Source organism: Macaca thibetana, chromosome 4 (genome assembly GCF_024542745.1).
Source record: "Macaca thibetana thibetana isolate TM-01 chromosome 4, ASM2454274v1, whole genome shotgun sequence".
In the NCBI taxonomy this organism is placed as follows: domain Eukaryota; kingdom Metazoa; phylum Chordata; class Mammalia; order Primates; family Cercopithecidae; genus Macaca; species Macaca thibetana.
The window spans coordinates 110,194,212-110,210,743 of record NC_065581.1 but is presented as its reverse complement, the minus strand read 5'-3'; the positions used below and the strand labels follow the sequence as shown (position 1 = coordinate 110,210,743).

The following is a 16,532-nucleotide window of genomic DNA, read 5'->3' as shown; positions in this document are numbered from 1 at the left end:
CTTTCATTCTGTAGGTTGTCTGTTCACTCTGTGAGCAGAAGCTCTTTTGCTGTGCAGAAGCTCTTTAGTTTAATTAGATCCCATTTGTCAATTTTTTTCTTTTGTTGCAATTGCTTTTGGCATCTTTGTGATGAAATCTTTGTCCGTGCCTATGTAAGCACATATTTTAAATCCATTGATATCAAATCAGTGCAATTCTTGCACAGGAAATAACACATAGATCAATGAAATCAAGTATTTCCCTAGTCACATGTAAGTGACAAAACTTTAAGACATTGCAAATGACAGAAGAAAGAGCAGATTACACAATAAATAACGTTGGGAAAATTGGCTTCTTACAAGAAGAGAACAAGTGGATTTCCTACCACACAATCCATGCAACTGTAAAAGCGTTAAACCTAAATGTTAAAGGGCATGTTATAAAACACTTTGAAGATTTCAGAGAGTTGTTTCATGAATTTGAGTTGAGAAATAATTTCTTAAGGCTCCACAAGCCCAATTTGCTTTTAAATTTATAAACAGCATAATTTAATTACACAAAGAAAGCTATTTATTTTTATAAACAGCTTAACCCTAAAAATATCAAGTTGATAGAATTGTATATAATTCATCTCTAAAAGTAGAATAAATAATTCCATTTTTAAATGGAGAATTGAAATGATTCTCAAAGCCCATCAATGAGCTGAGATTTATAACTTCAGGATCAGTGCTTTGATGCATAGAATTTCTAAATCATAATCACTTCTCCAATCGGAACTACTCTTGTCAGTTACTCACAAATAACTCTTCCTACCCCTTTGTCAGGACAAGTTCTGAGCATGGTGGTAGAGTTTGTATATTTTGTCTTGAGGCTTCTCAACAATTTTCTAAATCCTCTCAGATCTGATTTTTCAATTTATCTGTGTCGACACAAGAGTCTGCTAGGGAAATGCTCACAGGTACTGTACATTCCCTGGAGAGGTACCATAAAAATACTAAGACATATGATCGAAAGACCAAGGTTCCACATCTATCCCTCCCACTACCAGCTGTGTGACCTTAGGAAAGTATATTGTCACTCTTTGTCAAGTATACATATTGCTAAAACCAGGGGGACAATGAGCTTGCAAGGTCCTTTATAGTTCCAACAACTATAATTCTGCCATTACCAATGACGCTAATGTGAGATTACACATCATGGTAGCCCAAAGTGAAAGATATTTGGGAATAGGCCCCATGGACTCTGACACTGCAAATACAGCATCAATTATCTAGTACTTTTATGACAACAACTGGCCCTGTCCTCAATATGGTAAGAAAAATTTCTGTTTTCTGGGTTCTTTAGTTGTTGACAAAAGAAAAACAAAATTGGCTAAATTAAGCAAGAAAATTTTTGTTTAATTATTGGAAGCAAATGTGATGAGTCATGAAACTGAAAAACAGAGCTGGTAAACTAAGTTTCTTAAAGAACCGTGTGATAATTAATTTTATGTGTCATCTTGACTGTACCACAGGGTGCCCAGATATTTGGTTAAACATTATTCTGGGTGTGTCTGTGAGGGTGTTTCTGAGCTGGGGCATCAGTCTTCTCCTGTCTTTGGATGCAGACTTGCACTGGAACTTACACCATCAGCTCTCTTGGGTCTCCAGATTGCTGAATGCAAATCTTAGGACTTCTCAGCCTCCATAATCCAATTCCTTATAATACATATTGGTACATATATTTACATAATATATACAGAGGCTGAAAAACTATTGTATATATATCCTATCCATTTTTTTTCTGGAGTCCCTGACTATATATACAGAAACTCAAAAATCCCTTGGGATGATGAGAAAAAAGACAAAGAGAGAGCATCCCCACATCACCATGGAGGTACTTCTTCACCAACTACTTCACCTCTTCATTTCATCTGTGAGAGATAGTTTGTCCTAGTTGGATTATAAACTTACCATCTCTTGGCCAGGGCAAGTCAAAGCATCTTGGTTGAAATCACAGACAAGGCTGACTGCAATAAAAGGGAGAGATCTTTTCCTCAAAGAGAATCAAGATAGCTACCACACAACGGAGAAATTAATCTTGGATAAGCAAGATCAACACCTCTCACAACAATTACTCACAGAAAGCTCTGACACTGGTATATAATAACTGTCATTTTCTGAGGCTTTGCTCACATTGGAAAAATCTCTGCTGTCAGGCCTAATAGAATCAGAGAAATTATAGACAGTCTACAGCTCGTCTTCATCTGAAATGGTAGTTTATTAGCTTGGACTTGTTAGGGACACTCTGCTGTTTTTATTCCCCCCATTCCTTTACTGAAATCTCTTCAAACAATCAAAAAAGAAAAAAAACTAAGAATATGTATTTATGTCTTTTCTCAATGTCTCAAAGGAATTTTAATGTCTTTAAAAAGCATGTTTTTCTTCAGACACAGTCAGTCTTGGTAATCTACTATTGATACTTTCATAGGGATAGAGTAAGATGTGCAAAACCAAATGAGGTAGAGTTCATTTTGAAAATAGAGAAAGACATTATAGTCATACTAAGTAGAAAATCACTGATAGAACTACTTCTGCTCCATTATGACCAAACTCTTCTTTAGAATTAAGAATCCATCATGCTGGCAAGAAATGTGCTTGGAAGGGTGCAGAGTTATTCTGCGATCTCAATGAGAAAAGATGTAGAGGTGGCAAAAGACAATTTTGCAAACTTCCTAAATGTGTCTACACTGAAGTTACTGCTTTCCTTCAGCAACCTGGATTTGATTATAAGGATGACTGAATAGTATAAACCAGGTTTGTTTTATTCTCATGGTTTCTTGAGGATTTAATCCCTATTTGATTCTGGTTACCTTTTTACAAAATGGGACAAAATATGGCCACTGGATATTGAATGTTTCAGGGAACACTGAAACATGTCACCTGGTCTTACCCAGTGGTAAACTGCATGAACACCTGACCTCCCTGAAGTTGCAGCCAAATACAGCACTGAGAGTGCATGTGTCCGTTGTGAATACTGCACTTCTTGTTTCCTTTGAAGAAGTCCTTTTCCCTGACAGTCTAGAAATAAGGAGACGCCTAGCCCCGGAGAAGAGCTTTACTGATGCCCCCTACCACAGAACTGCCTGTGCCCATGGAGACACACCTGCAGCAATAGAATCCTCTTCTTATTTTTGCCCCAGTCTGTGTAGTTATTTGCCATGGAGTCAAGCAAAGAGAAATTGGAAACAATATCTGACTTAAGTAGAGCATTTGAAATGCAGGGGTTTCATGTGTTAATATAAACAAAGATTCCATCTGGAGTTGAAATCTGGTCTGATTATTATTATTATTATTATTATTTTATTTTATTTTTTTGGAGATAGAGTCTCTTTCTGTTGCCCAGGCTGGAGTGCAGTGACGCAGTCTCGGCTCACTGCAAGCTCCGCCTCCCGGGTTCACGCCATTCTCCGGCCTCAGCCTCCCGAGTCGCTGGGACTACAGGCTCCCGCCACCACACCCGAGTAATTTTTTGTATTTTTAGTAGAGACGGGGTTTCACCGTGTTAGCCAGGATGGTCTGGATCTCCTGACCTCGTGATCCGCCCGCCTCAGCCTCCCAAAGTGCTGGGATTACAGGCGTGAGCCACCGTGCCCAGCCCAAAATCTGGTCTGATTTTTAAAATATGTGATAATATATGAATAAACCATCTTAAAAATACAGGAGTTGAAGACCAGCCTGGGCAACACGGTGAAATCCCATCTCTACTAAAATACAAAAATTAGCCGGGCGTGGTGATGATTATGTGCCTATAGTCCCAGCTACTCAGGAGGCTGAGGCAGGAGAATCGCTTGAACCTGGGAGGCGGAGGTTGTAGTGAGCCGAGATGGTGCCACTGCACTCCAGTCTGGGTGACAGAGCCAGACTCTGTCTCACCAAAAACAAAAAACAAAACAAAACAAACAACAACAAAAAAATACTGACTCTTTTGGAGAGCAAGTTTTTACTAAGCCTGTGACCTCAGCTCTGTCATTTAATTTCTCTTAGTCTGGGCTTATTTATCTGTTTAGTAGTATCTGCCTCACCCAACTCAGAGGGCAAGTTGAAATAATGGACGTGAAAATACGACGTAAATCCAAAGTGAAGTGAAATGGAATTATTGCTGGGAAGCAGTCTGATGTAATTCAAATAAAATAGACATTGCAGTTGGGAGATCTTGGTCTAACTGAAAATTCTTAATAGCAAGGTATATATTTTGGCATTTTCGATTACAGGAACATGAACTAGCAATAAATAGCAGAAAAATCATTAGCTCAGGTTTGTAGTCAGACAGACACAGGTTCAAGTACAGACTCTGCCACTTAATAATTTTTGTTGTCACACAGCACCTTCCCCTGTCTAATACTCAATTTTCCCTCTTGCAAAATGAGAAAAATATTCTCTACCATGACCGAAATTAAACTGGCAATATATCCATGAAAGGAAAGAGAAAGATCAAATGAAAAAAGTTAAGGCAGCCTCAGATTCAAGAGGAACTGAAAAAATGTAAAAGGTGGAGATAAACTACATCAAAAGAAGAACAGCTGCAGATTCTAAAAACCAAAAAGTCAGCAAGTATTTTAAATGAAAATGAGAATCTTGCTTAGCATTAATGGGGAAAAAAGCCTCCCAGTTAAAAAGGCTAGAGAAAGGCAACTTTAGAAATCTAAACCAGCTAAAAAACAGTGAGATTTTGCACGGGCAACAAAAGAGGTCAGGGTATTTCATCACCTACTCAGAATTATGCATTAAAAAATATGTGGATAGGATATTCTTCGGCCTAAGCAACTAAAAAGATGGGTGTGTAAATATGTCAACCCTGCATGGTCATGGAAACATGTGCCTTTTTTTTTTTTTTTTTTTTTATTCAACTATTAAGTTCCAGGGTACACTTGCAGGATGTGCAGGTTTATTACATAGGTAAACGTGTGCCATGGTGGTTTGCTTTACAGATCAGTCCATCACCCAGGAATTAAGCTGAATTAAGCCCAGCAACCATTAGCTACAGTTCCTTGTGCTCTCCCTCCCCATGGCCGCCCTGACAGACCCCAGTATGAATTGTTTTCCTCTATGTGTCTATGTGTTCTCATCATTCAGCTCCCACTTATAAGTAAGAACATGCAGTGTTTGGTTTTCTGTTCCTGCATTAGTTTGCTGCAGGTAATGGCTTTCAACTCCATACAAGTCTCGGCAAAAGACATAATCTCATACCTTTTATGCCTGCATAGTATTCCTTGGTGCATATGTACCACATTTTCTTTATCCAGTCTATCATTAATGGGAATTTGGGTTGATTCCATGTCTTTGTTATTGTGAATAGTGCTGCAGTGAACATATGTGTGAATGTGCCTTTGTAATAGATTGATTTCTATTCCTTTGGGTTTATACTCAGTAACAGGATTGCTGGGTCAAGTGGCGTTTCCACCTCTGATCTCTGAGGAATCGCCATACTGTCTTCCACTGTAGTTGAACTAATTTAAACTTCCACCAGTGTTACAGTGTTCCTCTTTCTCTACAACCTTGCCAGCATCTGTTGTTTTTTGACTTTTTAATAGTAGTCATTCTGACTGGTGTGAGATGGTTATCTTATTGGGGTTTTAATTTGCATTTCTCTAATGATCAGTGATGTTATTTTCATGTTTCTTAGCCACATGGATGTCTTCTTTTGGGAAGTGTCTGTTCATTTCCTTCGCCCACTTTTTAATGGGATTTTTTTTTTCTTGTAAATTTAAGTCCCTTGTAGACCCTGGATACTAGATCTTTGTCAGATGGATAGATCACAGAAATTTTCTCCCATTCGGTGCGTTATCTGTTCACTCTGATGATAGTTTTTGTTGTTGTTGTTTGCTGTGCAAACGTTCTTTAGTTTAATTAGATCCCACTTTTCAATTTTTGCTTTCATTGCTATTGCTTTTGGCATTTTCGTCATGAAATCTTTGCCAGTGCTTATGTCCTGAATGGTACTGCCTGGGTTTTCTTCTAGAGTTTTTACAGTTTTGGGGTTTACGTTTAAGTCTTTAGTCCCTCTTGTGTTAATTTTTGTTTAAAGAATAAGGAAAGGGTCTACTTTCAATTTTCTGCATATGGTGAGCCAGTTGTCCCAGCACCATTTATTAAATAGGGAATCCTTTACCCATTGTTTGTTTTTGTCAGGTTTAAGATCAAATAGTTGTAGGTGTGTGGTCTTATTTCTGAGTTCTCCATTCTGTTCCATTGGTCTATGTGTCTGTTTTTGTACTAGTACCATGCTGTTTTGGTTACTGTAGCTTTATAGTATAGTTTGAAGTCAGTTGGATAATGCCTCCAGCTTTGCTTTTTTGCTTAGGATTGTCTTGGCTATTCAGGCTCTTATTTGGTTCCATGTGAATTTTTAAATAGTTTCTTCTAATTCCGTGAAGATTGTCAATGTTAGGTAATGGGAATAGCATTGAATCTATAAATTACTTTGGGTAGTATGGCCATTTTCACAATATTCATTCTTCTTATCCCTGAGCATGGAATGTGTTTTCATTTGTTTGTGTCCTTTCTGATTTCTTTGAGCAGAGGTTTGTAGTTCTCCTTGAAGAGGTCCTTCACTTCAATTGTTAGCTGTATTCCTAGGTATTTTACTCTTTTTGTGGTAATTGTGAATGGAAGTTTATTCATAATTTTGCTTTCTGCCTGTCTGTTGGTGGTGTATAGGAATGTTAGCAATTTTTGCACATTGATTTTGTATCCTGAAACTTTGTTGAAGTTGCTTATCAACAAAGCAACTTAAGAAGGTTTGGGGTTGAGACTATGGGGCTTTCTAAATATAGGATAATGTCATCTGCAAACAGGGATAATTTGACTTCCTCTTTACCAGACTTTGTCTTCTATCTCTCAGAGCACTTCTTGGAAAATTCTGCAAAATTGACAAGGAGACCTCTGGGTTTTTCTTCTTATGTTCTTCTCTGCACATCTGCTCAAAGAAGGCATAAGCAGACGTATTGCCCTTTTTTCTCAGGGTTGTCATTAGCCATCCTGACAGTAGTGTTCACTAGCCTAAGCAGTGCAAGGCATGACAGGCAGCTCTGCGCTTCCCAGCCTCCTCACGCTAGCTGCCTCCATGAGAGCCACCTATTCCCTATTCCTTTCTTTCTTTTATTTTCTTTCTTTCTTTCTTTCTTTCTTTTTTTTTTTTTTTTTTTTTTTTTTTGGGACAAAGTCTCACTCTGTCACCCAGGGTAGAGTGCAGTGGTGTGATCTCAGCTCACTGCAAACTCCGCCTCCTGGGTTCAAGCGATTTTCCTGCCTCAGCCCCCTGAATAGCTGAGACTAGGCACCCACCACTACACCCAGCTAATTTTTGTATTTTTAGTAGAGACGGGGTTTCGCCATGTTGGCCAGGCTGGTCTCGAACCCCGACCTCAGGTGATCCACCTGCCTCAGCCTCCCAAAGTGCTGGGATTACAGGCGTGAACCACAGCATCCAGCCCTCTTCTTTTCAAAGTAAGTTTCCAGTGGCCTTTTCTGGAGGCCCAAGTAACTTGCATTTATCAGTTTACAGGATTTAGATTCTGCAGTAAAGCCAGGGATAACACAAGTAAAGCAAGTTTTGAAATTAACCAAAGAGCTCTATCTTATAGCTGTGGTAACATGTTTATGAGACAAGAATTTCAGAACAAAGCTGAAAAAATGTTAGATGCATATTTGTGGAGAATATTTTAGTTTCCTTTTTTTTCTGAGAAGAATTGAATCGACAAGCCACATTTGATAAATGTTATGAATAATTCAGCTAGGTATGTTTGAGCATCAAAGACATATAATTTTTTAAAAAGCTAGAACTTTATCAATATATCAACATACGGTGGTGATGACATAACAAGGTTATTTTAAGGGTACACAGGAATAGGGACCTCGGTTTGGTACAACATTCAAGAATCATGAAAACCAGAGCATATTTCCTGAAGAATCCAGGGCAGCCTTGAGATCTTCTCCTTGTTTCTCTAGCGTTAGGGAAGAGAAATTCTTCAAAGTAAACCAGAAGTACAATATGCACAGAGGCCACATGTAGTCTGGGTGTTACATTTTGCTGCAACCTCAGGAGGTACAGGTAGTCGTAGTTTCATGCCCATATCCACCATTGGAGTAGCCCTAGCACAATTACCTCTGTATATCTGATAATGTCTGCTTTGTATCAAATGTCTTCTAGTGACATTCTTTTTCCCCTCTTGACTTCCACTAGGCCCATAATTTTCTCTTCCCTGTGATTTTGACTCACCAGGAGCCCAGAGGCCATCTGCTTCCTCATGGGATCCTTTCAACTTCTACTTGCACTCCAGCAACTTTCATTCACAGTTCATATTCTCCAGAGAGATGAACTGATTGATCCACCCCATCTTTTCATATCAATCCATGGCACCAATTTCTGGCCAGCCTTTGGGTCAGATGCCACCTTCAGTCCAATCATTTGTTAATGAGAAAGTCACATGGTTCATAACAGGGAATTTAGGTGAGGAAGTTTCATTCACAAGGATTAGGTCTTGATAAATTACGAGACCACTCTCAGTGACTATGGAAATCTAAGCAAGTCATTAACTATCTTTAAGCACTCTGTGCCTGTCTCACCAGATTTTTGTAATCATCATATGAAATAATTTATGTGAGAGCCCTTTGTAACTTCTAAAGTCAAGTATCATGATATGAATATGCGTACATTTAATTCTTTTTTTTTTTTTTTTTTTTTTTTTTTTTTTTGTGAGACAGGGTCTCACTTTGTTGCCCAGGCTGGAGTGCAGTGGCATGATCTCGACTCACTGCAACCTCCACCTCCCAGTTCAAGCGATTCTCCTGCCTCAACCTCTTGAGTAGCCCGGACTATAGGTACACACCACCACACCTGGCTAATTTTTGTATTTTTAGTGGAGCTGGGGTTTTACCATGTTGTCTAGACTAGTCTTGAACTCATGACCTCAAGTGATCCACCTGTCTTGGCTTCCCAAAGTGCTGGGATTACAGTTGTGAGCCACTGTGCCAGGTCTCATAAATTTATTTTTTAAACTATTCAGTTCCATGTATGTAATGATTGGCTCTGAGGAATTTGTGGTCAGTTCTCAAGAATAAGGTACTTGTTACAGATGCCCTCTAATGTGCCAACAGTCTGAATTAGAGCTTCTTAATTTAATTCGGATCATTTCAGTTCAGATGAATATTTCTGTGTGTCTCTTCAGTACATAAGGTCTCTAGCTACATTAAGGTCTCTAGCCCAGTGCTGAACATTGCCCAGTTTTTAGGAGTAGGACACTCACTGTGTAATGCCTTCCCCACCCCCCACCCCCACACACACACAAATCTTGTTTTGGAAATATTTTCATGACTCTAGTAATTATTTATCAATTGCCAGCTTCCAGGAAGATACTACATAGGCCTTATCCTCAAGGTCTGACCATCTCGAAGGACTTAAAAATGGAGTTCACAATGCTATAAAATATAAAGATGAACTACTGTTTTTTGAGATAGTATATCCAACTGCACAACTGGACTCACTAGGGGGTATAGCCCCCACACAAGGTCACTCTCACTTCTGACACCAATTGAATGTTCAGGGATGGGAGCAGATTTCTGAAACCACCTTTGTATTTGATAATTCACTGTAAGGGCTCACAAAACTCTGAAAGCATTATACTCGTGATTATGGTTTACTACAAGGAAAGGATGCAAATTAAAATCATCCAAGGAAAGAAGCGCATAGGTCAGAGTCCAGGGAAGGTGGCACATGCAGAACTTCTGCTGTCCTCACCTCTGGCATCATGAACACCTTCCTTTCCCAGCACCAATGTGAGATAACATGCATGGAGTATCACCAACCAGGAAAGCTTACCCAAGCTTGTGTTGTCCAGAGATTTTATTGCGGCTCAATCACACACTGCTGTGTGGTTAATCTTTAGTGTCCAGGATTTGCCAAAGTCAGACTGACATATTTAGCCTCCAGTTCCCTCCAGAGACAAAACTCAAACCACATGGCCAAAAGCCCCATCATAAATCACATTGTAAGACTGTCAGATGGCCAAAGCCTCCAGGCAAACAAAGACCCTCCCCGCCTCAGGCACGAAATATCAAGCATTTAGATCTCACCTCCCAATAGCTTAGGGCAAAGTCCAGACCTTTCTTTGGGTAAGGTTAATTCTTCACTACACAATAACTAAGTGTAATAAGTGACATTTAACTCAATCAGAATTCTAGTAATATGATCCTCAGGGAGATTAGAAACCACTGGTGAGGGTGGGATAGAATCACATAAAATTGACATGCTGTATACAGAGGTAAAATTATGAACCAAGATAATCTAAGAAAGCAAACAAGGCATATTTTTCTATTTTCAGACTGTCTTCCCATTTACTTAAGATAGTTTTATTGAGGTAAAACTTATGTACCATAAAATTCACCCATTTTAATTGTATAATTCCGTATTTTTATTAAACTTACAGAGCTGTGAAACCATCACCACAATCTGAGCATTTCCACCATCCCAGAAAAATCCCCTGTGCCCATTTTTCAAATCCTATTCTTATTCCCAACCCTAGGAAACCCCTGAAATACTTTCTGTTTCTATAGATCTGACTTTTCTGCATAGTGCATATCAATGGAATTCTACAACATGTAATCATTTGCATTGCACTTTTTAACATAACGTTTTGAAATTCGTTCATGTCATAACATGAATCAGTGGTTTAACCCTTTTCATTGCTGAGTTGTATGTATTCCATTGTATGGCTATACCACATTTTGTTTATGCATTCTCCATCTGATCGATTTTTGGATCACTTCTATTTATTCCAATTATGAACAATCATGCTATTAATGAACTTGTTACGTGGATATAGTTTATTTTTTTCAGGTAGATAGGAAATAGTGGAATTGTCAGAGTTTTCAGTAAGTTTATGTATAACTTAAAGAAACTATCAAGCTGTTTTCAAAAGTGCTTGTCACATTTTTACATTCCCACCAACAATGGGCATGTCCAGTTCCTACGCATTGTACCGACACTTATTGTTTTCTGCTTTTTTTTTTTTTTTACTGTAATCATTTTAGTGGGTAAAAAGTTATTTCACATTTTTTTTTGTTTTGTTGTGTTTTGCTTTTTTTTTTTGAGATGGAGTCTTGCTCTGTCCCCTAGACTGGACTGCAGTGGCGCGATCTTGGCTCACTGCAAGCTCCACCTCCCGGGTTCATGACATTGTCCTGCCTCAGCCTCCTGAGTAGCTGCCTCAGGCACCTGCCACCATGCCCGGCTAACTTTTTGTATTTTTAGTAGAGACGGGGTTTCACTGTGTTAGCCAGGATGGTCTCGATCTTCTGACTTCGTGATCTGCCTGCCTTGGCCTCTCCTCCCAAAGTGCTGGGATTATAGGCATGAGCCATGGCGGCACCTGGCCCGTATTTTTCAAACTAGCTATAACTGCACTGGTAAAGGACATTCATTATTGAGATGTGCATCCAAGGAAATAACAACTTCAGTAACAGGCGCTCTGTCTCTCCCTTTGCTGTGGAGAAAAGATTTTGCCATGCTTGTTCTTTGTGTTTGAAGCTTTCATATCTGAGAACTGTTACTTGTGATTATCACTGGAGAAGACCAAATCCATTGATCTTCACATGAATGTCACATCAAATCTGTCTGGCAGCAAGCACAATGTTATTTCTTTGTAAAATTTCTCATGTTTACTAAAAGAGATGATAGCAAAAGTGGAGGGGATAAGATATACATAGGAATTATGGCAGGGTGGACAGGACTGGGAAACATGCTGCATTTAGATATGTGATAAAAATACTTCATGGTGTCATGCAGAATGACACTGTAAACACAACAATCTGTGCTGACCTATGGATTAAGCTTAAATTTCTAGTAGCGGTATTCCACACATAACTATCTTACTCCCCACTTGCAAAAACCACCATGCACAATAAACTAACATGTGGGAAGTGAGAAAAAATGTAGGAAGAAGAAAAAATAATCCAAAGAAAGAAGGTAAACAAGAAAGAGCATTGCTAGAATGTATAAATCATGGTATGATTTATAACTGGTATAAGCAAGCATTGAAATATTTAATTTCATGCCATTTATAATGTAAAGCACAACCAGGCTGACTAGTTTTGATAGCAGGGGAAGGGGGATTACAGAAATGGCCTTTCAGGAATATGGGGAACTGTAGGGAACTACAGCTCAGAAGCCCCTGACCACTGACTCCGTTCGCATCCCTCAGTATGATGGCATTGCTTTAATGATGCGAGTACAGATCAAGAACCAGGACAGCCAAATATTTGTAAACATTACCTTAATTCAGTGAATTTCAATGGCACACTGTTTATTCCCCAGGGTGTAGTTGGCAACGTCTGGGGGCATGTTGAGCTGTCACAGCATCTGGTGAGTGGAGCTTAGACTTGATGCTAAACATCCTAAAATGCACAAGACAGCCTCCCACAACAAAAAATTATCCAGTCCAAAGTCAGTAGTTCTGAGACTGAGGAATGCTGCCTTGAGTAGAAGCACACTGATTATTTCCATAAAGTCTACCTGAATAGTCATGTATGGCCCCAATTAAAGGGCCACTCTGCACAGTAATTGACCTCATGCTGAAACCACTGCAGTTTCATCAGTAACTACATATACTTTTTGAATCTCTAGGCCTAGAAAAGCTGTATTATGATATGCTGCCTGTGCTTCTTTTCTGCCTGGTTACAGTACTTTCAGTCACTTTTTTTTCTAGCCTTGGTGAGTTAAATCATGAACGTAATCTAATCTTACAACAGAGGGAGAAAGGTAAATGTCTGTGTGTGTGTGGGTGGCCTCTTCCTGCCCGTCTGTATTGTATCTAAAATGCTAAATCTATCTTTAAAAATTAAAATCCATAGGTAGTCTGAGAAATATTTTAGATAATTGTTTCCAACTTCCTTCTTCTTGCCTTTTTGGCAAAATTGTATTAATAAGAGCAAAACAAACTGCTTTGAGTTTTATCTTGCCTGTCCCCTAACTGCTTACGAATTTAAAAAACATAATGACATGTCTTAGAAAGCAGGTTGCAGGAAAGAAGAGAAAAAATAAAATACTCTAAAAAACATAAACTAGAAAAATAATTCCTACAAAAGTCCCTAAGAAGATTCAAAAAACTGAATGGACTTGGAACATTTATATTGTGCTGTATTTTATAACACAATTCCAGTCATTGTGGATTTCCCCCAGATTAGTTTATATTTTTTGCTTATCTCATTTTGCAAATCAGAGAAAAGACCCTCTTTCCATTATGCAAATTTACTCTTCCTATTTCTAGTCCATCAATCTTCATATGTGGTAATAAATGTGATAGATATATTCTGTCATGCTAGCTTTTTTAAAAATAATAATTTTAGGTTTTCCCACTGGAAATTTTTGGAAAATGGTATAGCATGCACCTCAGATTTGTCCCTTCCTCCTGATATAAGGAAAAAGAAGCTGGGGTATTTATGCTCCAATTCTTGTCAACCAGTGGCTGAGGACTGTCCTGGGAGAATGTGTGGATGCTAAAAGAAAATGTGTAGAGAGCATAAATGCATTAACAGCTTTTTCAATTCATTTTCACAGAGTCAGTGATGGCTTCTTTCCATAAATGATGTTGATATTACATTACTTTTAGTAAAGTTGTACAGCTAAGCACAAAGTAAAACCAACAAAAACGTAACTTCTCCCAATCAAGAGATATGAGCGTGGAAGGGTGGTAGGAGGTAATAAAATTGCACTTTCCTCATCTTGCTTACCAAGGAGTAAGGAAAAAAGGGTGATTTATAAAGAAACAGGAATATATACTTATTATTTACATTTGTAATTTTTTAAAAACAAGTGGATGGATGGCAGTCAGTGGTTTGGTTTTTCTCTTATTATGTCTTCTAACCCTGCTGTTTTGCATCTTTCTTTCTCATCCCTTAGCTACATCTTGGGCCAGTTCTGCAACTCTCTGGTCACTTTCAGCTCCTAAAGTTCGGACTAATTTAATGCACCAATCCAAAACTCAATTTTAATCATAGATCTTCCTTTTCTACCCCACGTCCATTTTCAAGAATAGATTTGATTTGTAATCATGGCTGCTAGAGTGATGGGGAGATGGAGTCTACTCTGACTTCTTTCTCCTGTTTCATTTTCTGCGTTTAGATCTCCTGGGGTTCTGGGGGAGAAATATTAGTGGTGAGGTGTATTTACACAACTACCTGAAGGCTGATCATGGGCACTAGCTCCTGGTCCTGCTCTGATTTGAGTTCATTTTCCTTGCTGCTGATGACCATTCATGGTCATGAGAGTCTGCAGATGGCTGTATGAGTGTTCTTCTTAGTGCAATGCTCCCCAGTATTCACCCAGGCCTCATCTGTTATTGTTGCCCCCTTCAGAGATACCAGCAGTGTCTCCTTAACCATGACAGTGGTTCATGCTCACAACTACTTTTCTGGAATGGACTAAAATCTGCTAGGGTTAGTGGTCTCCTGAACTCATACTTCCTCATTTAACTGCTATGCCCCATCTCAGAGAGCCAAAGGAACTGCACACATCTTCTTTTGTACCCCTTCCAAGATCACAGAGAACTGAGATGGTTTGAGAGGCTGGTTTCCACCATCTCCTTCTAATCATACACCACAACCCCTTTCTAAGAACGTGTATGCTCCTATATACTCCACGGGAAACACTGAGGTGGCTGTGCAGATCCTTCAAATCAACAAACATTCAGCCTTCCATTGAGAGGCAAGTGCACTCTCAGCACCACCTCTGTCTATCACTGATTCCGCTGGAGGGAATCCTCTCACTCCCTTGGAAAAGAGAAAGTCTCTACTGTGAACACTACTTCTCAATGTCTCTAGTTACAATGGACTTAGACACTCCTTCCCTATTCCCCTCTGTGTAGACTAAGAATAGGGTCATTGATGAGAGTTAAACCATTCCTACAGCCTCTTGCTAAGTTGGAAGAGAAGGGCATGAGGTCAATTAAAGATTCTTTCTTTGGAATCAAGAGTAGAGTTTCTCAAACTTCAGGGTAATTTCCTCAACACAACATATAACTTGGAGATTCTTTTTAAAATACAGATCCTGGTCCATTAACTCTGGGCTGGGACCTGAGATTCTGCACTTCTAATAAGCTCCTATGTGATGCTCAACTTGCTGATTTACAGACCACAGTTTGAGAGGTTAAAGCAAGTAGCTCTTAACCACAGCTTTGTGTGCCATAGTTACAAATTCCAAGGAGAGATGGAAGAGGGAGCTATACAAGCAAGGCAAGGGAGGACATTTTTATTTTCTATTTTAAATTATCTTATTTGGAATTTGTTATGCCTTTACATTTTTTTAATTTTAAAATACAGAGGGTTAAGCAGCCCAATAATAATTTTTTTAAATTGTCATACTCATTGTAGGGACTTTGAATAATTTTTTCGTATTTATATGGAGTCTCTAATTTCGTTTTCTTTTTGATATAAGTGAAGGAAATGCCAGCTGCTAGCAGTTAAGCAGTTAATGCCTTTCTCACTTAAGATGGACCTCATGTTGGTTTAGAAAATATCTGCTAACCAAAAAGAAATTTTAAATTCATTAAATTAGACTTTGGGGATAGTACTCTATGCCCGGACTAAATTACTTTTGAATTCCCGTTTGTTAAAGACAGAAAGAATATAAACGGTCCACATGCATTTAGAATATATAACATGAAACCCTGAAAATTTCCAATATCATTCCGCCAAATAAAAACTTCCTTCAAGGGGATTTAACCAGAGAAAATACACGGATGCTTCAATATTCAGTGTTTTCATCTGCATTCCTGATGCCTTACTTGGTTAGTGCTTCTACCCATATTAACTGTAGAGATTTTCTCTCTTATCTCTTTTCTAATGTGACGCTCCCCTAACGCAAGTCTTTTTGATTTATTCTTTGCTTTTCTTTCTTGCAAACTCTCTGAGATGTTGTGCTGCTGAGGTTAATTGAGGATTCACGCTCCTAGACTTCAGTCCCATTTCAGGTTAGCCGTAGGTTCCCTGTACCCTCAGCGCCATCTCTGGTCATGAGCTGGAACTGCAGGCCAGGGAAATTCCAGAGTCATTCTCACATCTCTGGAGTTGGCCAGGCTCTCTAATGTGGCCTGGGCTGTATTTTTATTTCTAAATCTGCTGAAGAATCTGCCCATGGGCTTGCCTGCTGCCATACTTTCTAATCTTCGAGTAGCTAGTGCCAACCTAATGCTTTTACAACATCCCTCAAAAGTAGAAAGTTTCAGCAGAGAGCCAACTGATGTGTTGGAGGCTAGATCTGCATACAGTGCAAGGTGCAGACTTAAAACTTTTTAAAAAAATTCTATTGTTGGGATGTCTTAGGTGTTCTCACTTTGCAGGGGCTTCCGTGGGTGTTTAGATATGTAATTTCCTCAAGAAGCCTACTAAATAGGTTACTTTGATTTCCAAGCTAAAATGTTGTTACTCAATATAACAAATCTTTATATTTTGCTTTTTAAAAATGAATTTTAACTAAGTCTATTAGAGTTTTACCTAAAGAAGTATGTATTCTGGGCCTA

General features: G+C 38.8%; 1 long non-coding RNA gene across 1 annotated transcript in view; it reads left to right on the top strand.

Moving 5' to 3' along the window:
- The first annotated feature begins 2,619 nt into the window (after positions 1-2,619).
- The window catches only part of LOC126952368 (uncharacterized), a 33,946-nt gene continuing 20,033 nt past the window's right edge, over positions 2,620-16,532 (top strand). The window contains exon 1 of the long non-coding RNA XR_007724866.1: positions 2,620-2,775. This is a non-coding gene — a long non-coding RNA (uncharacterized LOC126952368). The remainder of the gene's footprint in view (positions 2,776-16,532) is intronic.